We start from the raw sequence: 26,604 nt of genomic DNA on the forward strand, positions 1-26,604 counted from the left end.
TAGCCTCTTTAAGATTATTTGCCAAATACAAATCTTAAGTCCTCTCCACAAAGTAAATGCTTCCCTCATAGCTCAGTGGTAAAGAATCCACCTGCAGTGCAGAAGACCCCGGTTTGATTCCTGGGTTGGGAAGATCCCCTGGAGAAGGGAAAGGCTACCCACTCCAGTGTTCTGGCCTGGAGAATTCCACTGACTATAGTCCAAATGGTTACAAAGAGCTGGACACAAGTGAATGACTCACTTTTCAAAAAGTAAAAACGACTTTTGCCATCTGAATAGACAAACTTAACTTTATCGACCCAGCGTTCCTCATGATGTACTCTGCATATAAGTTAAATAAGCAGGGTGACAATATACAACCTTGACGTACTCCTTTTCCTATTTGGAACCAGTCTGTTGTTCCATGTCCAGTTCTAACTGTTGCTTCCTGACCTGCATACAGGTTTCTCAAGAGGCAGGTCAGGTGGTCTGGTAATCATATCTCTTTCGGAATGTTCCACACTTTACTGTGATCCATACAGTCAAAGGCTTTGGCATAGTCAATGAAGCAGAAATAGATGGTTTTCTGGAACTCTCTTGCTTTCTCCATGATCCAGTGGATGTTGGCAATTTGATCTCTGGTTCCCCTGCCTTTTCTAAAACCTGCTTGAACATCTGGGAGTTCACGGTTCACATATTGCTGAAGCCTGGCTTGGAGAATTTTGAGCATGACTTTACTAGCGTATGAGATGAGTGCAATTGTGTGGTAGCTTGAGCATTCTTTGGCATTGCCTTTCTTTGGGATTGGAATCAAGACTGACCTTTTCCAGTTCTGTAGCCACTGCTGAGTTTTCCAAATTTGCTGGCATATTGAGTGTGGCACTTTCACAGCATCATCTTTCAAGATTTGAAATAGCTCAACTGGAATTCCATCACCTACACTAGCTTTGTTTGTAGTGATGCTTTTTAAGGCCCACTTGACTTCACACTCCAAGATGTCTGGCTCTAGGTGAGTGATCACGCCATCGTGATTATCTTGGTCGTGAAGATCTTTTTTGTACAGTTCTTCTGTGTATTCTTGCCACCTCTTCTTAATATCTTCTGCTTCTGTTAGGTCCATACCATTTCTGTCCTTTATCGAGCCCATCTTTGCATGAAATGTTCCCTTGGAATCTCTAATTTTCTTGAAGAGATCTCTTGTTTTTCCTATTCTGCTGTTTTCCTCTATTTCTTTGCATTGATCACTGAGGAAGGCTCTCTTATCGGTCCTTGCTATTCTTTGGAACTCTGCATTCAGATGCTTATATCTTTCCTTTTCTCCTTTGCTTTTCGCTTCTCTTCTTTTCACAGCTATTTGTAAGGCCTCCTCAGACAGCCATTTTGCTTTTTTGCATTTCTTTTCCATGGGGATGGTCTTGGTCCCTGTCTCCTGTACAGTGTCACAAACCTCCATCCATAGTTCATCAGGCACTCTATCTATCAGATCTAGTCCCTTAAATCTATTTCTCACTTCTACTGTATAATCATAAGGGATTTGATTTAGGTCATATCTGGATGGTCTAGTGGTTTGCCCTACTTTCTTCAATTTAAGTCTGAATTGCCGGGAGAAATATCAATAACCTCAGATATGCAGATGACACCACCCTTATGGCAGAAAGTGAAGAGGAATTAAAAAGCCTCTTGATGAAAGTGAAAGAGGAGAGTGAAAAGGTTGGCTTGAAGCTCAACATTCAGAAAACAAAGATCACGGCATCTGGTTCCATCACTTCATGGGAAATAGATGGGGTAACAGTGGAAACAGTGTCGGACTTTATTTTTTGGGGCTCCAAAATCACTGTGGATGATGATTGCAGCCATGAAATTAAAAGACGCTTACTCCTTGGAAGGAAAGTTATGACCAACCTAGATAGTATATTAAAAAGCAGAGACATTACTTTGGCAACAAAGGTCCGTCTAGTCAAGGCTATGGTTTTTCCCGTGGTCATGTATGGATATGAGAGTTGGGACTGTGAAGAAAGCTGAGCGCCAAAGAATTGATGCTTTTGAACTGTGGTGCTGGAGAAGACTCTTGAGAGTCCCTTGGACTGCAAGGAGATCCAACCAGTCCATTCTAAAGGAAATCAATCCTGCGTGTTCATTGGAAGGACTGATGTTGAAGCTGAAACTCCAATACTTTGGCCACCTCATGCGACGAGTTGACTCACTGGAAAAGACTCTGATGCTGGGAAGGATTGGGGGTGGGAGGAGAAGGGGACGACAGAGAATGAGATGGTTGGATGGCATCACCGACTCGATGGACATGAGTTTGAGTGAACTCCAGGAGCTGGTGATGGACAGGGAGGCCTGGCGTGCTACAACTCATGGGGTCACAAAGAGTCGGACACGACTGAGCGACTGAATTGAACTGAACTGAACTTTATCAGGCTGCCATAACATTTGGATCCAACTGTTCTTTTTACAAACCAGTGAGTTTTGTACTATTGTACCCATCTCATGACTAATTTTTTTTTTTTTTAAAAAAGAAAGCTCTAAGATCTTTCTATGTGCTCATGTGTGTGTCTAGATGCTGACGTGTCTGTGTGCTCATGTGTCTGTCTATAGGCTCATGTCTGTGTCCATATACTCATGTATTTGTGTGTTCATATATGTGTTCTGTATGCTCATGTGTCTGTTTATATCCTCATCTGTTTGCTCATGTCTGTGTCTCTACGTGCAGAGATATGTGATTCCCCCCAACAATGGTATTGCCAAAATTAATTTGTAAAAGAGTTTTATTTAATTGGCTTAAACAAATAAGTGCTTATATAAAAACCCTTAACAATATAATAGAAACTAATGGCCCAATTTTTTCCAGTTAACATAATATAAAACAATCTTTTGTACCAAAGATCTTTTTATATCATGTTAACTTACGCCGTGTATCAGCACTGGATACAATGTAGGCATGCAGTTTTTTACTGGGTTGTTGATCAAATAAGTTCATGTTTCCTCTGTTATAAAACTTTTTCACAAAAAAATATATATAGCTTGAGATGATGACTGATTTTATCTAGTATCTGATGAAAGTTTCTACAGGTAATCTAAATATACTTGTTAATAAAATGTAAAATTAAATAGATGTAAGCAGGATAAAAGGGCTTTTCCAGCTGGTGATAGTGGTAAAGAACCCACCTGCCTATGCAGGAGATGTAACAGACAGGGGTTCGAATCCCTGGGTCAGGAAGATCAAGGGGAGAAGTGCATGGCAACCCACTCCAGTATTCTTACCTGGAGACTCTCATGGAGAGAGGAACCTGGCAGGCTACAGTCCACAGGATCGCAAGAGTAGGACACGACTTAGTGACTAAACCACCATCACCACCATCACCAAGCAGGATAAAAAGTTTTTAGGTGAACCTTTCAACAATACTTACATGTTATGGTATATGCAAACTTAGAAACAGCTCCCAAAATCTTTTTGGTTACCAGAATCCTCAAAGTTTTGCTAAGCTGAGTTAAATGATGATTCAGGTAAACATACTAAACATCTAGATCATTTCTTCTGGCTTCCTAAAGAAACTTTAAGTTTCTCTAGTAGAGAAGCCAAAGAAAAAGTAGGGTCTATTAGTAACCATGTCTTTTGTCACATTCAAAGATTACACTATTTAAAAGGGCACATGTCTCTAGAAATTATAAAAGGTATTTATAAATACGCCAAATCAAAAATGCTAGTCACAGTTCCTAAGAAGTTATTTCTTTATTTTCACAAGAAATTAAGGCTTCTAATTAATCCATGTGATTAAGGCTACTAGAACTAATGAGAACAATTCTGTATGCAATGAAAGTAAGATGTATTTTGGGCTAAGAAAAGGTATGAGATATGGAGATGCAGTCAGTCCTAAAGGAAATCAATCCTGAATATTCACTGAAAAGACTGATGCTGACGCTGACGATCCAATACTTCAGCTACCTGATGCAAAGAGCTGACTAATTGGAAAAGATCCTGATGCTGGGAAATACTGAAGGCAGGAGGAGAAGGGGACGACAGAGGAAGAAATGGTTGGGTGGCATCACCGACTCAATGGACATGAGTTTGAGCAAACTCTGGGAGATGGTGAAGGACAGGGGAGCCTGGAGCTGCAGTCCATGAGGTTGCAGAGTCAGACATGAATGAGTTACTGAACACAAATGGAGATGCATTTTTACAGAGGGAGTGAAAGTGATTTTTGCCCTTCAGCTGACTATTTCCAAAAGGAAAAGAGAACAAGGAACAAACAAAAATGGACACAAAGTTGTAGAAGGTTTGCACAAAAGGAATTTTGGCAAATGGATTTTACATGTGATCAAGTTGGCTGAGATAAGAATAAATTTAATTGAGTGAACGAATTTCATTATCAAAGGTACATGGCTGCAAAGTTAGAACTTGATTTTTCTCTGTCAGAAAGACAAGGTTTTATTACATTATTGGTCTGGTCTTAATGAGAAACTGTAAACAAAGGTTTTCCTTTACCTTTGATGTAATCTGTCTAGAAAAAAAAGATTCTGTTTTGTCTCTACCAGGTCTCTAACTACTTGGAAGGAAAAAAAAAACAAAAGAAGGCTTTTCAATATTAAAAGAGCAAAGAAAAAAAAAAACTTTTAAAAAAAGAGCTAAGGTTTTTTAAAACTATTTAAGCTTCTGTATTTGCTTGCAAAGTCTTTGTTACCATGGTTAAATGAATACGTATTGTTTCACAGTAACCTGTGATCCTAATATTTAATCAAGAGTTTAAAGCTTTTTGAATATTTTTGACAAACTGACCCTAAATCAAATTCGAAGTGAAGTCTTTTTTAAAACATGAAACTAATTTTGAAGTTTTCAGAGGGCCCCTGAAACATTTCAAAGGATTTGTTCTCTCATAAAAAGGAGATATTAAACTAATTAGGTTTATTTGACATGATAAATTACATGGGAACCATTGTTAAGAAGTAATCCTAAGCTCCTTTATGCTGTGTCTATATAGGTATATATTATAAATATTTCAGAAATCTTATGAAAGCTCTGAAAATCTGATATACCCTGATATGTTGTCATAATTTCAACTGTTATCTTAAAACACTGTACAACACAAAACTAACTATACTTCCTTAAAAAAATGAACTGTAACAATGGAACAGCCATTTTTAAGTCTTTCTCATCTACAGACAGTTATTGTTCTACTTAGATGGTTTTACAAAAGCTTCCTGCAAATGCGTTTAATCTTCAGAAAAATTCATGGAAAGGAATGTAACAAGGACTCTAAAATGCAGGTTTCTAATAACTTTCAAATCATACCACTGAATTGGGTAAGAAATTACAGAACTCTAAAGGGAAAAATAAATGGCTTCATAAAACCACTAACAAAAGGTCAAAATCAATTGAGGACAGTTACACAGTACTGAGTAAACCAATAAATATGATTATACTTTTCATGACTTTTTCTGAAATATTTATGGTCTCTTAAAGCTTTGTTTCCAGATATAAGGAAATCTTTCCTCTTTTGCTAACTATGACTAAAGTAATTTGGTAAACTATACCTTTATAAGCAGAATTGAAACATATACCTTTTTCTCGCTAACCAACTTTTCCAGAATTTGGAAGCTCCTAGTGAACGGCTTTTTCTCATGGCAGTACAGTTATATTTTCGTAAGTTCAATAAGAATCTGTTCTTCTCCTAACAGGACACAGCTGGAAAATGGACTTATCACCACATTATGTGACATATTTGAGAGAGACACGCATATAGATTCAGATATGATCAGATGGCTTTAAGGAACTTAAGGTGGACTTTACGGAGCCAATAAAGCTCTGTTGGGGGAAATTGCTTACAGAGATCCCAGCAGCTTCATCTGGTGAGTTAAGTAGGTCACTTCCTGGCAGGTGTAGGAACCTCAGGATATTTCAGTTCAGTTCAGTAGCTCAGTCATATCTGACTCTTTGCGATCCCATGAATCACAGTATACCAGGCCTCCCTGTCTATGACCAACTCCCAGAGTTCACTCAAATTCATGTCCATCGAGTCGGTGATGCCATCCAGCCATCTCATTCTCTGTCGTCCCCTTCTCCTCCTGCCCCCAATCCCTCCCAGCATCAGAGTCTTTTCCAGTGAGTCGACTCTTCAATGAGATGGCCAAAGTATTAGGGGACCTCAAAAAGAGAATTCACCCAAATCTATAGGTATCACTGAATCAATAGGCATGAGTTTGAGCAAACTCCAGGACATGGTGAAGGACAGGGAAGCCCAGCATGCTGCAGGCCATAGGGTCGCAGAGAGTCAGACATGACTGAGTGACTGGACAACAAATAAGTATTACAGACGAGTCTGACAGCAATTATTTGGCTTGGCTTCCAGGCCTTGAGCGATATTTAAAATTCAGTCTGGCAATTCCTTATGGAAAGTTCCAGCAAAGCATATTTAAAACAGCCTATATGATCAATGGGGCCTTCCCAGGTGGCTCAGTAGGTAAAGACTCTGCCTGCAATGCAGGAGATACAGGAGATAAGGGCAATCCCCAAGTTGGGAAGATCCTCTGGGAGAGGTCATGGCAACCCACTCCAGTATTATTGCCTGGAGAATTCCATGAACAGAGGAGCCTAGTGGGCTACAGTGGGTTTTAAGAGTCGGAAACAACTGAAGCGATTGAGCACACATATGATCAATCACTATTCTTGCTGAACTTATATAAACAATTGGGCCAAGTTTAAGTTTATTTTTCAAACAAATCAGTCATCATTCGCTATCTTTGGTAGAAATAAGGGTGATTTTAGAGAGGAAAAATTGTTTCAGTAATAAACTTTTGTGGTTATTAGATCCTAATACTATTCTTTGTCTTTGAGACTTGTTTTCTACCTATAAACTGGACTAGATCCTGAATTCTTAGAGTTCCTCATATCTGGCTGCAACTCTCCAAACCAAGGTTTCCAACTTCCCCCATCCTTTTGACTTGGAATCATTAAGATCTAAAACTACCCTTTTTTTCCAAAGCTCTGTAGACTAAAGCTAGATAACTTGATATACATTTCAGAGAAATCACCATGACAGCTCATATATAGACATTCTTTGGCCTGCTGTTGTATTGGACCACTCAGAAAAGATCACCAGAGACATCTGAACAACAAAGTTGGAAGATCTGTCAGTCTGTCACTAGCTGCCCTCACTGCAACTGAAAATGATTCCAGCAGGTCATCTATTAATAAAAATTTTCCCGACTGGCTGCCTTCAAAACTCAGAAACTGGGATTACTGTTAAAATCATTAATCATTTTTTTCTTTTGCTTCCACAGAAGTGCCTCTTATTAAACACCTGGTTGCTTGTACCAAAGGCCAACTCTGGGGGCCCACCTGCAGCACTGCCTCCTGAGATGAGTTAAGCTGGACTGCCCTATCCTTAGGACTAAGAGACTGGTTCCGAGAGATGGAACAACCTACAAACTCAGCTTCTGGACTATGAAACTTCTTTGGAGACATTTCAGAGGTGAGACTGTCGGAAAGCGAAATCTGTCACCCAGAAATATGTCTCTTTGGAGGATTATTTTAGCCTGATTATTTCCAGGAAACAGAAGACTTAGGAAGTCTTTCTTTTTAACCTCTTGGAAAAGGAAATGGCAACCCACTCCAGTATTCTTGCCTGGAGAAATCCACGGACTGAGAAGCCTGGTGGGGTCACAAAGAGTCAGACACACTGAGCAATTAACACTTTCACTTAACTGCCTAAAGAATTTGGATAAAGAGCCTGATCCAGGAAGAGAATTATCACCAGAGCTCCCTGCAAAGATGGCAAGGTGAGTGGGGAGAACTTGGCAGGGCCTGGTGATCAGAGTCCACTGCATCCCATCTTCTCCATCTGGTCCAGCAAACAACTGTTTACCAAACATTTGCTTCTCCATCTCCATGTGAATTGCCTTCCTCCTCTGTGAAGTCCCAAACTCCCACCCTCGACATCCTCTTTCGTCTTTAGCTGAAGACGGTATTTGGGTGAGGGTTTCAGCCATTTCCCCAGCTGGCTCAGTGGTAAAAAATCTGCCTGCTAACGCAGGGAAGACCCCCTGGAAGAGGAAATGGCCACCCGCTCCAGTATTCTTGCCTGGAGAATCCCATGGGCAGAGCAGCCTGGTGGGCTTCAGTCCGTGGGGCCACAAAGGGTTGGACATGACTGAGCATGTACACAGTAGCAGTAGTTCAGCCCTTTTGGTGAGTCACTGTCTTTCTGGGTCTCTCCACGTATACAGGTTATTAAAACTCTGTTTGTTTTTCTTCTGTTAGCCCTGCCTCATATCAATTTAATTCTTAGGCCAGCCAGAAGAACCTACAAGGGAGAGGAAAGTTCTCTTCCTTCCCCACAGAGGTACACGGCAGTGCAGCTCCCCTTGGCTTCACAGACCACAGTGCTCTGACATTTCAGTGCAGCAGAGACGGTCCCTGACTAACGATGGTTCCACTCAGGACTATAACTTTATGATGGTGCAGAAGGGATACACATTCAGTAGAGACTGCTCTTCTGATTCTGAATTCTGATCTTTTCCCAGGCTGGTGATATGCAGTATGATCTTCTCTTGTGATGCTCAGCCCTTTACTGAAAACGCTTATGAGCACTTGCTCTAAAGAATTCACAAGAAGAGGGCTTCCTTGGTGGCTCAATGGTAAAGAACCTGCCTGCCAATGCAAGAGACACTGGTTCGATCCTTGATCCGGGAAGATCGCGCATGCTGCAGAGCAACTAAGCCCGTGCGCCACAACTATTGAGCCTGTGCTCTAGGGCCCAGGAGCTACAACTACTGAGCCCATGCGCTGCAACTACTGAAGCCCATTAACCTAGAGCCTGTGCTTGGCAACAAGAGAAGCCATTGCAATGAGAAACCCAACTAGGGAGCAGCCCGCACTCACCATAACTAGAGAAAAGCCCGAGCAGCAACAGAAACCCAGAGCAGCCAAAAGAAATTATTTTTATAAGAAAGAATGCACAAAAAGATAAAGGAAGGGAAGGAAGAATAGAGGAAAGGACAAGGAACGGTAAAGGGGCATATTCCTAGCTTCAAAACTTATTAAAAGCCACAGGCATCAAGACAGTGTGGTTCTGTCCTAAGCATGGGCATACAGATCTACGGAATAGAACTGAGAGCCCGAAAATAAACCTATTCATCTACGTTATATTGAATTTTGACAAGAGTGCCAAGACCTTTCAATGGGGGAAAGAATAGTCTTTTCAACAAACTGTGTCAGGACAAATGGGTCCATGGGCAAAAGAATGAAGTCTGAACCCTTCTTTATACGATGTACAAAAATTAAGCCAAAATGGATTAAGACCTGAATATAACAGCTAAAACTGTTAAACTCCTAGAAGGAAAACAGGAATACATCTTCCTGCCCTTGGGTTAGGCAAAGGATTCTCAGATATCATACCAAAAGCGGGAGGAACAAAAGAAACAAAACAGATACACTGGCAGTCATCAAAACTGAAAACTTTTATGCGTCAAAGGACACCATCAACCAAACGAAAAGACAACCACGGGATAGGAGAAGACACCTGCAAACCTGATGCAGGATTTGTGTCCAGGACATGCAGAGAGCTCTCAGAACCCCAAAACAAAACCAAACAATCCAACCTAAAAATGGGGGAAGGATTTGAAAAGACATTCCTCAAAGAGGCCAGCAAATTTGAAAACTCAACAGTGGCCACAGGACTGGAAAAGGTCAGTTTTCATTCCAATCTCAAAGAAAGGCAATACCAAAGAATGCTCAAACTATCGCACAACTGCACTCATCTCACCTGCTGGCAAAAGAATGATCAAAATTCTCCAAGCCAGGCTTCAACAGTACGTGAACTAGGAACGTCTAGATGTTCAAGCTGGATTTAGAAAAGGCAGAGATCAAATTGTCAATATCTGTTGGATCATGCAAGACAGTTCCAGAAAACATCTACTTCTGTTTATTAACTATGCCAAAGCTTTTGACTGTGTGGATCACAATAAACTGTGGAAAATTCTGAAAGAGATGGGAATACCAGACCACCTGACCTACCTCCTGAGAAATCTGTATGCAGGTCAGGAAGCAACAGTTAGAACTGGATATGGAACAACAGACTGGTTCTAAATAAGAAAAGGAATATGTCAAGGCTGTATATCGTCACCCTGCTTATTTAACTTATATGGAGTACATCATGTGAAATGCTGGGCTGGAGGAAGCACAAGCTGGAATCAAGATTGCTGGGAGAAACATCAATAACTGCAGATATGCAGATGACACCACCCTTATGGCAGAAAGATAAGAAGAACTAAAGAGCCTCTTGATGAAAGTGAAAGAGGAGAGTGGAAAAAGTTGGCTTAAAACTCAACATTCAGAAAACTAATATCATGGCATCCGGGCCCATCCCTTCATAGCAAATAGATGGGGAAACAATGGAAACAGTGACAGACTTTATTTTGGGGGGTCTCCAAAAATCACTGCAGATGGTGACTGCAGTCATGAAATTAAAAGACTTTTCTTCTCCTTGGAAGAAAAGCTATGACCAACCTAGACAAAAATATTAAAAAGCAGAGACATTACTTTGCCAACAAAGGTCCATCTAATCAAAGCTATGGTTTTTCCAGTAGTCATGTATGGATGTGAAAGTTGGACTATAAAGAAAGCTGAGTGCCAAAGTATTAATGCTTTTGAGCTGTGGTGTTGGAGAAGACTCTTGAAAGCCCCTTGGACTGCAAGGAGATCCAACCAGTCAATCCTAAAGGAAATCAGTCCTGGATATTCATTGGAAGGGCTGATGCTGAAGCTGAAACTCCAATAATTTGGCCACCTGATGTGAAGAACTGATTCATTGGAAAAGACTCTTGATGCTGGGAAAGATTGAAGGTGGGAGGAGAAGGAGACAACAGAGGATGAGATGACTGGATGGCATCACCAACTCAATGGACATGAATTTGAGCAAACTCCAGGAATTGGTGATAGACAGGGAAGCCTGGTATGCCTCAGTCCATGGGGTCGCAAAGAGTCAGACACGACTGAGCGACTGAACTTTCAAGTTGCACTTTCATGGAAGATGCACACAAAGCCAGTAAGCACGTGAAAGGGTGCTCAGCACCATGGCCATTTGTTGTTGCTGTTTATTCGCTCAGTCCTATCCAACTCTTTTGTGACCCCATGAACTGTGGCCTCCCTAGTTTCTCTGTCCATGGGATTTCCCAGGCAAGAATACTGGAGTGGGGTGCCACTTCCCTCTCCAAGGCATCTTCCCAAGCTAGGGATCAAACCTGAGTCTCCTGCACTGGCAGGCAGAATCTTTACCACTGAGCCACCAGGGAAGCAAGCTGGGAAGTGAAAACTGGCTAATAGGGAAGTGGAAATTAAAACCACAATGAGACACTACTTCGCACTACTAGGATGCCTATAATCAACAAAACTGATGTAGGCCCAGTGGTTCCACTCTCAGGTGTATACCCACGAGAACTGAAAGCAAATGCCCACACAAAACTTGTACATGATACTTACAGTAGCATTAGTCAAAACAGCTAAAAAGTAGAAACGCAGATATCCATCCATGGATGAAGGGGGACACAAAATGTGGTCTCTCTACACAATGGAATACTATTCAGCCATAAAAAGGGATGGAACACTGATACCTGCTACAAGATGGGTGAACCTTAAAGGTACTATGTTAAGCGAAAGAAGCCAGACACAAAAGCATTGTATTATAAGATCTGTATGACTTCATTTACATGAAATGTCACAGAAAGGCAAACCTGTAGAGATACCCACAGAGAAAGAAAAGCAGATGACTGGTTTCCAGGGGTTAAGAGTGGAAAGAGGAGGCGCCCTAACTTCTCACCTGACTCTTCCCCTCACTTCCTGTGCTAATCTCTTTTAGGCTTGTGACCCAAGACTCAGGTGATACCTGCCCTCCAAGAAGAGGCACAACCACCACCCCAGGAGTCCCTCTCTCTCCACCCCTGATCCTCAGCATCATGGTGGCCTGAACATGTGACTCTTTCTCCCATGGGCCTGGGAATATAGGGGTGCAGGCCCTGAGTCCCCTCCAGCATCGTCCCTCCAGCATCTCAGACGTTAAAGAATGGATGAATGTGTTAGTGCATAAATGAAGAGAGAGTAGGAAAAGAAGAACAGAAAAAGAGAAAGAATAGGAAGGGAAGGAAGAAAGACATTCATTTTGGTTCTGGTGACACAATACCGGACTTCAGTAACATATTACTAAAATATAACAGATCTCTGTGGCCACGCGGTCTGCCTGTGTCCTACTCTCGGCTGGAACAGTCTTTCAGAATCTCAGTTCTGGGACTTTCCTTTCACACATTCACAGATGTCAGCCTGGTCTAATCCGGACCCTCAAGTTCACAGACAAGGAAAGTTCGGTCCCCAGCAGCCAAGGTCACCCACCACCCAGGCAGAGGGTGCCCTGGAGGAATGGCCATGTCTCTGCAGGCTGGGGCCAGGGACCCAGGATCTCTCTGGCAGGCACAAGTGGGGCTCAGAGAGGACGCTCAACTGCCTTGCATCCTGAGCACGGCTGGTGTCTGAGCAGTGGAGGCCATGAACACATGTCTGAGCAACTCAGGCGTCTTCCTGGAGGCATCCGGCGGGAGGCAATCTGCCAGGTGCTGGCTCCCCAACCCACCAGGCAGCACACACCTTACACACGGAGGTGTCATGCCACGCGCTTTGACACCAAGCTGCTGCGCCTCCTTGTGCTTAAAATGGTGCTATGCTCCTGCCTTCGTGCCCTCCCTTCTCTCTGAATAGAAATGTCTGTCGGAGAGCTCCTGACCCTGCCGCCTCCTGTCGCCAGCTCATGCTCGACCCAGGCAGATGACTCAGCCCTCGCCCACGACAGTGCCACCTGGGGGGGCTGTGTGGAGCACCTGGCATTGGAAAGCATCCTCAGAAAACTGCTTTACCTTTCGGGAAATTAACCTTGACAGATGCTGTGTCTCAATATAAAGCTCTGGGGTCAAGTGTGGCCCTCTTGGAGTCAGAGGCCCCTTTCTCGTCCGATCCTAGAGGCTGCTCCACAAGCAAGGCAGACCTGAAGCCCAGAGGCCAGCCTGGGCCCTGGCCTAGCAGCACCCTCCCCACATGGCAGCGGCTCTGGGCAGGACTGGGGGGCACAGATCCTCCGCTGTCCTCATGGAGCTGAGCAAGAGACACCATGCTGAGGACCCAGGTGGCGCCCCTGGACTCAGCTACTAGGCAGAACCATGTTAACTAAGAGGGAAAGTGGGTACTGAAACTGATTTTTGTCTGGTTTGGTTTGGGTTTTTTGACCATGCGGCATGCTGGATCTCAGCTCCCCACCCAGTCATCGAATCTGTACCCACTGAACTGGAGGGCAAAGCCTTAACCATTGGGCAACCAGGGAAGTCCTACAAAACTAGTGTTTTCTAAACTGCCCTGAAATAGCCCTGTCACAGAAGATGTCCACAGATATTTGAAAAAATGGAAGGAAAGGAAGCTCTGCTCAGCATTCCCGCCAGGGGATTCTTGGGGCCTCACTGTGCTTCCCACACCACAGGGATCAGGTCCTGATCTACTTGAGCAAGTGAATCACCTGAATGCCTCCTTGCTGGTCCTCAGTTTAATAAATGGGATCTTTCTCTAAGCTGGAGAGAGAACAGCTCAGGATTTTAAGAAACATATGTAGGGTGGAACGTTTTCCTGCAAAGTCCCTTTATTCTCAACAGGGGCTAACGCTAGTGGGTCACTCAGGTGTCACTGGAGCTGGTCTGGTCTCTCCAGGCAGAGAGCCCATGGTCAAGTACCAAGAGCTGTAAGTGAGCACTCCAGTCTGATGACTGTGTGAATCAGGAGCACCGATTCACCCAGTCGGGGTTACCAATGAGCCCCAGGACTCACTCCCATGCCAACCAATGGAGAAAGGCCTTCCTCGATGACCCCATCAGACGCAGCTACACCTGAATACGCCCCAGGACCCTTCACCACATCACTGGTTTTATTTGCTTCCCAGCGCTAACTGTTGAATAAAATTACACAGTGGGCTTATTTTTGGAGCCTCTGCACTGGGGTGTGAGATCCTTCCTCCAAGAAGACAGGGTTTGTATCCATTTGGGTTCATTTCATCGGTACATCCCTGAGGCAGAGAAAACAGTCTGGCACAGAAGATGCTCCAAACCTATTTGCTGGTGGGGTCCTTGGTTGGTTGGTTCAAAGAATGAATGAGTGAGTGAGTGAGTGAGTGAAGGAATAAACAGCCAGAAAGAAGCTTGTGAGCCACCCCTCCCTGCACTCTGACCTCAGGGGGTCAGCCAAGGGCATGAGTAACAGCTCAGGAGACACTGGAATCCCTGAACTCAACACTCTGAAATAGAAAACGTTTATGTCGTTGTTTCTTAACTTTGTTCGACTCAGGCAGAAAATGAAAAAGCATTTTACATAATACGGAAGGACTCATATTCTGAAACTCTGCAAAAGGTCAGATTTTTTTAAAAGGAGGAATGAGTATTTCACTGATGTCTTCCATCAGAATTGGGTTTTTCATCCCACCGCGCAGCTGCGAGCATCACTCTGACACTGTGGATCGATAACAGGAATGTAGGAACAAAAGGAAGGGCCAGCCCCGGAGACAGAATCGGCAAGAAGGATTCAGTCCTCTCCTCTCCTCCCAACGCCCCCTCGCTCAGTTAGCGGGGTGACGTCATCCACGTCTGCCCCTGAGACACCTGCATGGTGGGGGGGTGGGGGGCACTGGTTATTCCTCCCCAGGTTGCCCTCATCTCTGTGGGGGCCTGGGACCCTCCGCCTCTCTTACCTCCTGGCTCAGCATGAAAGACTGGTTCAGGGACTTCCTGGAGGCCCAGTGGCTAAGACTCTGAGCTCCCAATGCAGGGGGCCCAGGTTCAATCCTTGGTCAGGGAACTAGATCACGCATGCCACAACTGAGAGTTTGCGTGCTATAAATAAAGATCCCACAAGCTGCAACTAAGACCCACAAAGTCAAATAAATAAATATTAAAAAAAAAATACAGACTGGTCCAGGCATCAGGTCTTCCTCCCACTGCCACTGGAAAGTGAATGCGGGTGTCCCCTTATTTGTCCACAGCAGCTTCTGCAGAGCTCCCTCACGGTGCTAATACCAATGAGGGGGATAGACACAATACAGCAATGACCATCATGTGTGCACTGTATGTAGCCCAGGGACTATATGGACTGCTGCATGTGTAATCTCAGTTTATTAAGTTCACTCGATACTCATAATCCCTCTGCAGGCTGTGTACCACCATCCCCATTTTTACAAGTGAATTAACTGAGCCTTGAGGGTGTTATACAACTTGCCCAAGGTTTCAGCTCTCTCAGAGTAGAGGTGTGATGTCAACCTAGGAATAACCTGATTCCAAAGCTGGTGTGTCTATCTGTTCCCTGCAGCCTACAGAATGTCAAGTTATCTATGTGTCCCCTGGAGGCCAGGGACTTCACAGGCATTATTCTAAGCTTCACCATGACCTCTAAGTTGGTGATATCATCTCCAAAGTGCACATGAAGAAAGGCACAGGCAATTAAATAAGGCGCCTATGCTCACAGAGCAAGAAAACAGTAAGGTCAGGATCGTAATTTGTATCCATACTCCAGAAATCCAGGCCCTTTCCCACCGTATCACACTGCTGCCCCCTCCTTCAACCGCAAATCGATTTATAAAAAGAATCTAGGACTTCCCTGGTGGTCCAGTGGTTGAGAATCTGCCTGCCAGTGCAGGGAACATGGGTTCGACCCCTGGGTCAGGAAGATTCCAAATGCTGTGGGGCAACTAAGTTCGAGCACCACAGCTACTGAGCCTGCACTCCACAACAAGAGAAGCCACCACAATGAGAAGTCCACACAACCCAACTAGAGACCAGCCCCTGCTGCTGCAACTAGAAAAAGCCCAGGCACAGCAACAAAGACCCAGAGCAGCCAAAAATAAATTAAATTTTTTTAAAAAAGAAAAAGCATCTAAAACATAGCATACAGTACCACAGCCATTGCTGAGACCTGGGCTCACCTGGACCACAGGTTTAACATGGAAAGAGAAGCCTGGAGGGCTACAGTCCATAGGGTCGCATAGAGTCGGACACAACTAAAGCGACTTACTTGCACATAGGCACATCAAGCATGTGTCTGTTCACTGGTACATGGGTGAAGGCGTGAAGGAAGGAGTTTGCTGAGGTCTGTGAGGACATGGCTGCCCTTGAGAAGAATCATGAAGAGGATGGAGCAGATAGTGCTGAGGGAGAGGATGTGGGTGATGAGTATTAACCTGTCTGCTGCAATCTGACACTCCTGTCTTGCATGCGTGCTGAGTCACTTCAGTCCCGCCCGACTCTGCGACCCTATGGACTGTAGCCTGCCAGGCTTCTCTGTCCATGGGATTCACCAGGGAAGAATACTGGAGTGGGTTGCCATGCCCTTCCCCAGGGGATCGTCCCAGCCCAGAGATTGAACCCAGGTCTCCTGCATTGCTGGCAGATTCTTTACTGTCTGATCCACAAGAAGACTGTCTTATTTTTGTTCCATGGAGCTGTCCATGGTGGCCCTATATTGTCAATAAAGGTGATATTTCTATTTTCAAAAAAAAATAAAAAGATAAAATACAGCACAGGCCTGAAGGATATCATGGTCCTCTGTAATTGCTCAGGACAGTGAGAAACTAGAAAAAAACAATGCTGAATGACAGGACTTGTTATTAAAACTAATCAGACAGGAAGGCCAGAGACTGTGGCAGTTTGAGTCCTCAGGAAGCATACATAAACAAGCCACGGTCAGCCTCTGCAGTGGCCTCAAGGCTAAGATGCACCTGGCACAAACAGCCAGAGAGCCTTTCTCAGGTAATGCACTCACCCAAGCTACAGCCAAGCAAACCATCTCCTTCCTTTCTTTGCTGCCCTATCTTCTCTACAAAAGTCTTGTCCAGTTCCTGTCTGTGGAAGGCTCTGAGCCACTTCCGGTTTGGTGCCGTTTGACTGGAATCCAAGTTTGTTCAAAGAAACTCTTGAAATGTTTAATATGAATGAGTTTATTTTTTTATCAGAATGAGCAGAGAAATTAAATTGCTATGGGAGAACATTATACAGCTGTGAAAGATGACTTTAACATCAAGTGCAGAGTGACATGGGAAAAATGAAGCCAAATTAAAAGGAAGACACAGGAGTTCACCCACGGGATGATTCCACCCAGAGCAAAGCGCACAGAAAAAGGGCAAACGAAAGAAATTAATTGCAATTGTATCTACGCAGTGGGACTGAGTCATTTGTTTTCCTTAGTTCTAACTTTCTTTTATTTTCCAAATTTTCTATAATGAGCATGTTCTACTTTTAGCATTTTTAAATGTGTTTTTCTCCCCCTAAAAGCAACTGGCTATTATGAACTAGGGCTGAGTCCTAGATGATTTTAAATCCTCGGAATGGACGCCATTCTGAGTTCTGATTAAGGGTAATTCAAGCCTTTGAAAAGTCCAAATTGTCTCTCTTGATTTTGGGAGGCGAATAATTGCATTTTATACTAAACTTATTTGCAGCTCAAATACAGCTCAAAACCTTGTTTTGATTACTTGTTTAGGGAAAGAGTAACATCAGAAAATGTAAGAATCACATTTGCATGATGGGTGATGAAGCAGGGAATTACAGTTGGGGGTAAAAAGAAATGAAAAAAAAAAAAACCCCAACAACCCTGAATATTCAACAGCATGTCATGAATGTAAAGCCTATTCCTACATCCACATTCAAACCCAAAACATTTCCCCTCCACACCATCTTCTGCGTCCTCAAAGACAAAAGGTGCATTTGGTAGGTAAATGCACCTGGGGTCCACGTGTTTCACCTGACTTTCTTTAAGCAGACTGCCCTGGGAGCTTGTCCTCAGAAGCTTGTCTTTCTCCCATGAAGAGAGCTGACAGCTTCTTCAGTCACAGCATCACTTTCAGCACAAGAGAACCCTGATGCCTGAGGTCAGCAAGATACCAAAGAGGACCCCTGGGCTCCCTTCCCCGTGCCCTCCCCCAGGGGCCTGGCCTTTCCTGATCACAGACCTGGGTCTGAGGCAGGAGACAGGTAGACCCAGGGCCAAACAGCTGGAGTCTGTCGCCTGTGGACAGATACTCCAAGATGAAGATAATAGCAGGAGCAGGCAGAGAGGAGTTGAGGCCTGCCCAGATAAGAGAGAAAAGACCACACATTCCTCATTCTTGAGGTCAAGGAGACCTTCCTGACTACACACTCGTAGAAAGACTCCCGGGAGGCCAAAAAGGGAAGGGATGCCACCTCACAGTAGGTGATGTCGACCTACCCATAAGCCTCTTCGTTATGATCCATCTTGGCTAAGAGATGTATACACACACAGCAGAACACCCTGAGATACACCAAATACAGACTCAGAACCTGGCAAAGCAAGATGTCTGGCCAGAGGAAAAATCCAGAAGAAATGAGCATAAAATTGATTTAATCTACAACTGAATGAATTGAGGATGCAACTCTCTGAGCCTACCCGTGTGTCTATCTACATGTACTCTTTTTCCTCCCAATAAACACTTGACCTGTTTCACTACTTTCCATCTCTGTGTGGAAATTCATTTCTACAAAGCTGATGGGCCAGGACCTCATCACTGGCCACTGTTCCTGGCAGCCTAGTGGCTAGGATTCAGCACTCTAACTGCCGCGGACTGACTTCAGTCTCTGGCCGGGAACCAAAACCCTGCTTCTAGCTGCTTCAGGACAAAGCCACCCAAGATCAGGTCTTCGGCTGTTTAATCAAGCAGCTCCAAATATGGCTTATTTGTTAGGTCACTACTTTTTTGATTACCCAGCAAATAAACATCAACTAAATAGAGTTACAAAGTCAAGAGTGACTCCGGCAGCTAAAACACATTTTCCCTTTTATGAGTGATTTTCTTGTTTGTTTTCCCCATTACATGTGACCAAGAAAAAGCCATTTTTGAGGGAAAAACAGCCATTTTGAGAAAAAAGATAAGGAAAAAGGAAGAGAACATTCAAAGTCTCACTGCCCAGAGAAAATCATTTTTGGTTCATGTCAAAGACTATAAACCTGGCAGCCTGCATACGTTAAAATTTTTAATTACTTGCCAGTATTTAAAAATAAGAGATCTTACTGTTTAAATCTGGAGAAGGCAATGGCAACCCACTCCAGTACTCTTGCCTGGAGAATCCCATGGACGGAGGAGCCTGGTAGGCTGCAGTCCATGGGGTCGCTAAGAGTCGGACACGACTGAGCGACTTCACTTTCACTTTTCACGTCCATGCACTGGAGAAGGAAATGGCAACCCACTCCAGTGTTCTTGCCTGGAGAATCCCAGGGACGGCGGAACCTGGTGGGCTGCCATCTCTGGGGTCACACAGAGTTGGACATGACTGACGCGACTTAGCAGCAGCAGCAGTGTTTAAATCCAGGTTTCCATTTAAAATTAAAAAGCCTAAAGATCAGAGACACGGAGTCCTAGTTTCTGCATGGCAACACTTGGCTAGCACTGAGGTCACTGACCTGGATCATTTCTTGCCTAGACTCTAAAGACACCTAGGTTTACTACAGCTGGTCTAGAACTTTCCATTTCATATTTCTTATGCTAATGCACACATTTAAAAATGGTTACTTTTTAAAATGAGATTAAACAATATATTCTATTTAGTTACCTATTTTCCCCTGACTTGTCACATATAAGAAATAACCTCCCAAGCTTGTTAGGGAACTGTGGACCAAAACTGCCTCGTAGGCACTTGTATAAGATGTCTTACAACATGGGGTCCCAATAAAGAACATAAAACTGATGAGCCACCAACACAACCAACTGGAAGAATTCGGGAAGGGCCAAAAAGAGCGAGGAGAAAACAGCCCATAATATGTTCTGCCAACCTCCCAGAAACCCTTGTGCTGGAACCTATCCTGACTGAGAGAGGCATGTGCCCCCAAGAAGGACCCTGAGTCAGATCAAATATGGGCAGGGAGAGATGACTGGCCACAGATAACCTGGAAACTAACCCCACCTGATAAACCCTGAGTCTTCGAGCCGCCAGGCAGAGCAGTCCTCCTGGGTTCCATGACCCTGATGGTCTCCACTGGAGCAGCCTTTTCAAACGCCCCTTTCACTCTGTCAGCACATGTGTCTCCTTCGACAATTCATTTCTGAGTGTTAGATAAGAAAGAGTCCACTCTTGGGCGCTGGAAGGGGTCCACCTTCCTGGCCACAAGCAAACAAAGAAGACCTACGTCATCATTTTTAATAGCTATATAATACTTATCTATCTTGGCTGACTGTTCCATGAGTAAGCATTACTTTTGAGGTGTATCAGTTCAGTTCAGTTCAATCGGTCAGTCGTATCCGACTCTTTGTGACCCCATGAATCACAGCACACCAGGCCTTCCTGTCCATCACCAACTCCCGGAGTTCACTCAAACTCATGTCCATCGAGTCAGTGATGCCATCCAGCCATCTCATTCTCTGTCGTTCCCTTCTCTTCCCGCCCCCAATCCCTCCCAGCATCAGAGTCTTTTCCAGTGAGTCAACTCTTCGCATGAGGTGGCCAAAGTATTGGAGTTTCAGCTTTAGCATCAGTCCTTCCAATGAACACCCAGGATTGATCTCCTTTAGAATGGACTGATGTGTATCAGTATAGTCCAATTCTCCCCTCTGCGGGGCCGCCTCTCTGCCAAAGGATTATTCTTCTTGGTCCATTACCATCAGGCCTGACCTGCGTCTTGTGGAAGTGATGTGTGCCACTTCTGAGCACAAGCTTTCAGATGCAAGCATGGTCTGCCATCCTCTCTCTTCCCTCTGCCATGAAAGCAGGATGTCCTGGCTGCTTCTTTGTTTTGGATCCTGACACGCAGACAATGTGGCGCCTGAACATAGATGACCCGGGATGGATGTGTAAGGCCAAAAAGTTGGGGCTTATTTGTTACAACAGCATAATGAAGCCTCAGCTGATCAATATATTAAAACATTAAAAATTAAAATAATTAAAAGATGAAATCAAACCATCTTACAAAAAATCTCTGGCCAGTGTTCAAGCCTGGGCCTGAAGGTCTTGACAGGATGTGGCTGGGGCAGGGGCCCCGTGCACCAGCTGTATCGGCGCTGCAGGAAACACCAACTCTCACGGCAGGCAGAGATGGTTATTTGTGTCAGTGGTGTCCAAGGGTAGAAGAAAGAGCCACAAAACCCAGGTACCTTTACAAGGTGAGATGCTCACGATATAAAAGGAACTTAGCAATGAAGGGTGACCGAGGGAGAAGCAGATCCCTGACACTCATGCGGTTCGTGTGGGACACATGCTCTCAGAGTAAGAACTCTCTGAGATCAGCCTGGACTTCGATCCTGGTTTCTCAAGACTTGCTGAATGACCCAGCTTTCTCCTCTCTGGGCTCCTCCACTGTTACCTTGAGCCCCATTAATCTAAGCAACCCTCATCAGCCACCCATCATCACTAGGCTCCCAGAGGGCCTGGTTTGTGGGGGGAATTTTTTATGACCAGAAAAATAAAAGTATACTTAGAATAAGCTGGCTACACTTAAGTTTAGATGATTCTGATTGCAACATCCACAGCACCACAGTCACAAACCAATTGAATGCATGCTTCTTCTATCAACCAGATCAGGGAGTTGACCTTGGCCACATCAATGTCACGGGGCTTCTTCACAGCCTGTTGGACCTGGTGTTCGCTGGCCATGACCTCCACAGTGAGCACAAGTGTGTTGGGAGCTTCTGCCTTCTTCAAGGGCGACTGGGTGATCAGAGGAAACTTAATGACGGTGTAGTGGTCAAAACTGTTTCTCCTGCTGACCACAACAGGCCCATCCAACAGCGTGGATTTGGAGGAGGATGAGGAGTATTTTAATAAAAATATTTTTCACAGAGCTAGAACAAATAATTTCACAATTTGTATGGAAATACAAAAAACCTCGAATAGCCAAAGCAATCTTGAGAAAGAATGGAACTGGCAGAATCAACCTGCCAGACTTTAGGCTCTACTACAAAGCCACAGTCATCAAGACAGTATGGTACTGGCATAAAGACAGAAATATAGATCAATGGAACAAAATAGAAAGCCCAGAGGTAAATCCATGCACCTATGGACACCTTATCTTTGACAAGGGAGGCAAGAATATTCAGTGGAGAAAAGACAGTCTCTTTAACAAGTGGTGCTGGGAAAACTGGTCAGCCACTTGTAAAAGAATGAAGCTAGAACACTCCCTAACATCATACACAAAAATAAATTCAAAATGGATTAAGGATCTAAATGTAAAGACCAGAAACTATAAAACTCCTAGAGGAGAACACAGGCAAAACACTCTCCGACATAAATCACAGCAGGATCCTCCATGACCCACCTCCAAGAATATTGGAAATAAAAGCAAAAATAAACGAATGGGACCTAATTAAAATTAAAAGCTTCTGCACAGCAAAGGAAACTATAAGCAAGGTGAAAGGACAGCCTTCAGAATGGGAGAAAATAATAGCAAAAGAAGCAACGGACAAAGAATTAATCTAAAAAATATACAAGCAACTCCTGCAGCTCAATTCCAGAAAAATAAATGACCCAATCAAAACATGGGCCAAAGAACTAAACAGACATTTCTCCAAAGAAGACATACAGATGGCTAACAACACATGAAAAGATGCTCAACATCACTCATAATCAGAGAAATGCAAATCAAAACCACAGTGAGGTACCATTTCACACCAGTCAGAATGGCTGCTATCCAAAAGTCTACAAGCAATAAATGCTGGAGAGGGTGTGGAGAAAAGGGAACCCTCTTACACTGTTGGTGGGAATGCAAACTAGTAAAGCCACTATGGAGAACAGTGTGGAGATTCCTTAAAACCTGGAAATAGAACTGCCATATGATCCAGCAATCGCACTCCTGGGCATACACACCGAGGAAACCAGAATTGAAAGAGACACATGTACCCCAATGTTCATCGCAGCACTGTTTATAATAGCGAGGACATGGAAGCAACCTAGATGTCCATCTGCAGACGAATGGATAAGAAAGCTGTGGTACATATACACAATGGAGTATTACTCAGCCATTAAAAAGAATGCATTTGAATCAGTTCTAATGAGGTGGATGAAACTGGAGCCTATTATACAGAGTGAAGTAAGCCAGAAAGAAAAACACCAATACAGTATACTAACGCATATATATGGAATTTAAAAGATGATAATGATAACCCTGTATATGAGACAGCAAAAGAGACACAGATGTATAGAACAGTTTTTTGGACTCTGCGGGAGAGGGTGAGGGTGGGATGATTTGGGAGAATGGCATTGAAACATGTATATTATCATATGTGAAACAAATCGCAATCCAGGTTCAATGCATGATACAGGTTGCTCGGAGCTGGTGCACTGGGATGACCCATAGGGATGGGATGGGGAGGGAGGTGGGAGAGGGGTTCAAGATGGAACACATGTACACCCGGGGCAGATTCATGTCAATGTATGGCAAAACCAACACAATAATGTAAAGTGAAAAAAAAAATTGGAGGATAATTACAACATTGTGCTTCTGCTGTACAACAATGCAGATCAGTCATAACGCAGTCATATATATATATATATATATATACACACACACAAATGATGTTGAATGAAAAGCTAGATTTGAAAACAAAGAGGGAGATTTCCTCTTTGTTTTCAAATCTAGCTTTTCATTCAACATCGTTTGTAAGATTCATTCATATTGCTGGAGAGTTACAGATCTTCGTACTGCTTGCTGTCTGGTGCTCTGTGTGTGTGAATATGTCAGAGACGACTCATCTGCTTTCTGTGGCTGGGCACATCATGGTTGTCACTTTCCTCTTATTTATGTGTTTGATTAATAATTGCTTTCCCCTCGTGAGCTGGTAACTCCACGATGAGAAGAGCCTACTTTATACATTCTCATCACTGTGATTCAGTCCTTAACACGGGGCTTGGCGCATAACGGGAGGGAAGAGGGGAATGAAAGGCGGGGGAAGGAGGCACGGAGGGAGGGCACACGCTACTAACACAGGCAACACGTTACATACACATGTGTGTCCAAAGACAGAGCCCTGCCTCCAAATACAAGGTCTGTTTCAACAATCCAGTTAATTTCCCAGTTCCTGCTTGCTATAAGCTCCTTTCTTCCTTGCATATTTCACACCAAATTAAGCCCCCAGGCTCTTAAAGGATTCCTGCCTCTTGTCGCCAATAAAGATATTTAGATGTTATTAAGTAAAAATTTGCAGGCACCAGAAGTCTCTGGCTCCCAAAAAAAGTTCCTTCCTAAGATTCTAGCTGCCTGGGGAGGGGCTCTAAGACAGAATATTATCATCCTCATGTTATTAGCACGTTCAAGACAGAAAACCACCCACAATTCAATTATCTTCTCAATTTTCTTTGTAAAGTATGCACTGGTAGGAGAAAAAAAGCAAACAAACACAAGACAAAACTCCCGCACGAGGTGGGGAACAGAAAGTGATTGCTGGTATTGAGCTGTATGAACTGCTTGTATATTTTGGAGGTTAATCCTTTGGCAGTTGTTTCATTTGTTATTACAGGCAACCTGCGGGAATTTGCTGTGTGACGCAGGGAGCTCAAACCCAGTGCTCTGTGACAGCCTAGATGGGTGGGATGGGATGGGAGGTGAGGAGGAGGTTCAAGAGGGACAGGACAAATGTGCGCCTATGGCTGATTTATGCTGATGTATGGCAGAAGCTAACACAATACTGTAAAGCAATTATCTTCCAGTTAAAATTTTTTTAACTAAAGAAAGTGCTAAGAGGGTTTCCTGGGCAGGGACTTAAGCCTCGGGCAGCGGCCACACCCTAGAGGGACCCCACCGCCCACCCCACCTCATCCAGACCCCACCTTCTTCCTTCTACCTCTGATGGACATTGACAAGAAGAAGTCACCGTCTACCACGTGGGAGCAGAAATTGGATTGTATATTACACATCATCCTTCTAAAACTGAGTCTTTTCACTCTTACATGTGAGGCTCTAACTCAGTCACAGGCACAGGTGAGGCTACCTGTGGTCCTGCTCCCCTGTGACTGACCAGTTCAGAAGATGAACTTATAACTTCACTTCGCAGAGCTTACGCTCTATGGTGAAAGATATGAACAGCCAGGTACGAGACCCCTGCTGGCCTCACTAGCTTTTATGCCCACATGCCTTGACTCTTCATGCAAATCCTTGTTTTCCCAATGCATGCATACGCATGTCTGCCTGTTCATTCATTTAATAAATATTTCGACTGGCGCTGGTCTAGGCAGCAGGATACAGCAGAAAAATACAACGGTGCTCGTGGAGAATGCGCAGGAGACAGAAAGTAAACAAGCAAGCACATAAATACACAAAAGCAAGTGCTGCAGTGTGACAGCAAGAAGGTTGCACACAGGAGACATGGGTCTGCAAAGCACCTACTATGTGCCACGAACCACACTGGGCACTTTTCTTATATATCTCACTTCATTCTTCCACCAATCCTACATGAGAGGTGGTCAGTAGCTACATTTTACAGTCAAGGGACACAGCTGGTAAATAAGACAGGTGGGCTTTGCCTTCTGATTCAGAGTCCAAGGTGGTAAAAAAAAAAAAAAATGGCTAGCAGAAGCCAAGTTGGCCACAACTTCTTTGTTTTTCATGAAAAGAGCAAGAGGTCCAAAGTGATGGCACTGCTACTCCTAAAAGCCAGGGCTGGCGAGGTGGAAACCAAAAGCAGCTACTCTGCTTTTAGCAAGTCTTCGCAAAGATCTAGTCAGGGAGAGAGGACACGCCAGGGTCCCCAGGGAGGTACAGGGACTAAATTGAGCTTTCCATCCCCAGGCTCTGCCAGGTGCTTGACTGTGAATGCCTGAAAACCAGCTGTGATGTGCAGAAAATCTTCTCTTAACAGTGAAAAGGTTCTTGAGTCGTTCCTAATATGATGGGGGTATTTGAAGGAAACATGTGCCTCTTCTTACTCCTGCAGAGGAAATCAGAACTTTCCCATCGAGGAGTTATGTGAGTTTAAAGGAGATAAAACATGCAGAGAACTTGGCACAGTGCCTGGTACAGGGGAAGCACTTGGCAAATAGGCCTGCTCCCCTCATCAGCCATCACTATCCTCAGCAGTTATTCTCAGCAACCATCGCCAGCATCCCCATCAATCACCATCATCAACCATTCTCATCCCCCCTCCCCCACCACCATCACCACCACCATCCTCACCTTCAACCTCATCAATCATCCTCATCAACCACCTTCCTCCTCATCTGTATCTTAGGTCTCTCTCCTTTCCTAGGGCATCCCTGGTGGTTCAGCTGCATCCCTGGTGGTTCAGCTGGTAAAGAATCCACCTGCAGTGCGGGAGACCTGGATTTGATCCCTGGGTTGGGGAGATCCCCTGGAGAAGGGAATGGCTACTCACTCCAGTATTCTGGCCTGGAGAATTCCATGGACTGTATAGTCCATGGGGTTGCAAAGAGTCGGACACGACTGAGCAACGTTCATTTTCTCCTTTCTTAGAGAAACTCTGTTAAGAAAGAGGCAGCATTTTTCTCTTAAAGAATACATAATTGGAAGGTCATCTGGACCTAGGTTTGAAGGTCATGCCTGCTACCCACCAGCTGTGTCACCTCGAACAGTTTACCAAACCTCTCTGACCTCAGTTTCAGTTT

The 26,604-nt window shown here is 44.1% G+C and overlaps 1 protein-coding gene across 3 annotated transcripts in view; it reads right to left on the reverse strand.

Moving 5' to 3' along the window:
* Nucleotides 1–26,604, reverse strand: part of SNX29 (sorting nexin 29) — a 611,246-nt gene that overhangs the window by 151,935 nt on the left and 432,707 nt on the right. The window lies entirely within an intron of this gene.

This window comes from Moschus berezovskii, chromosome 27, assembly GCF_049115385.1.
Source record: "Moschus berezovskii isolate FMDL1 chromosome 27, NW_MosBer_1.0, whole genome shotgun sequence".
NCBI classification, from domain to species: Eukaryota; Metazoa; Chordata; class Mammalia; order Artiodactyla; family Moschidae; genus Moschus; species Moschus berezovskii.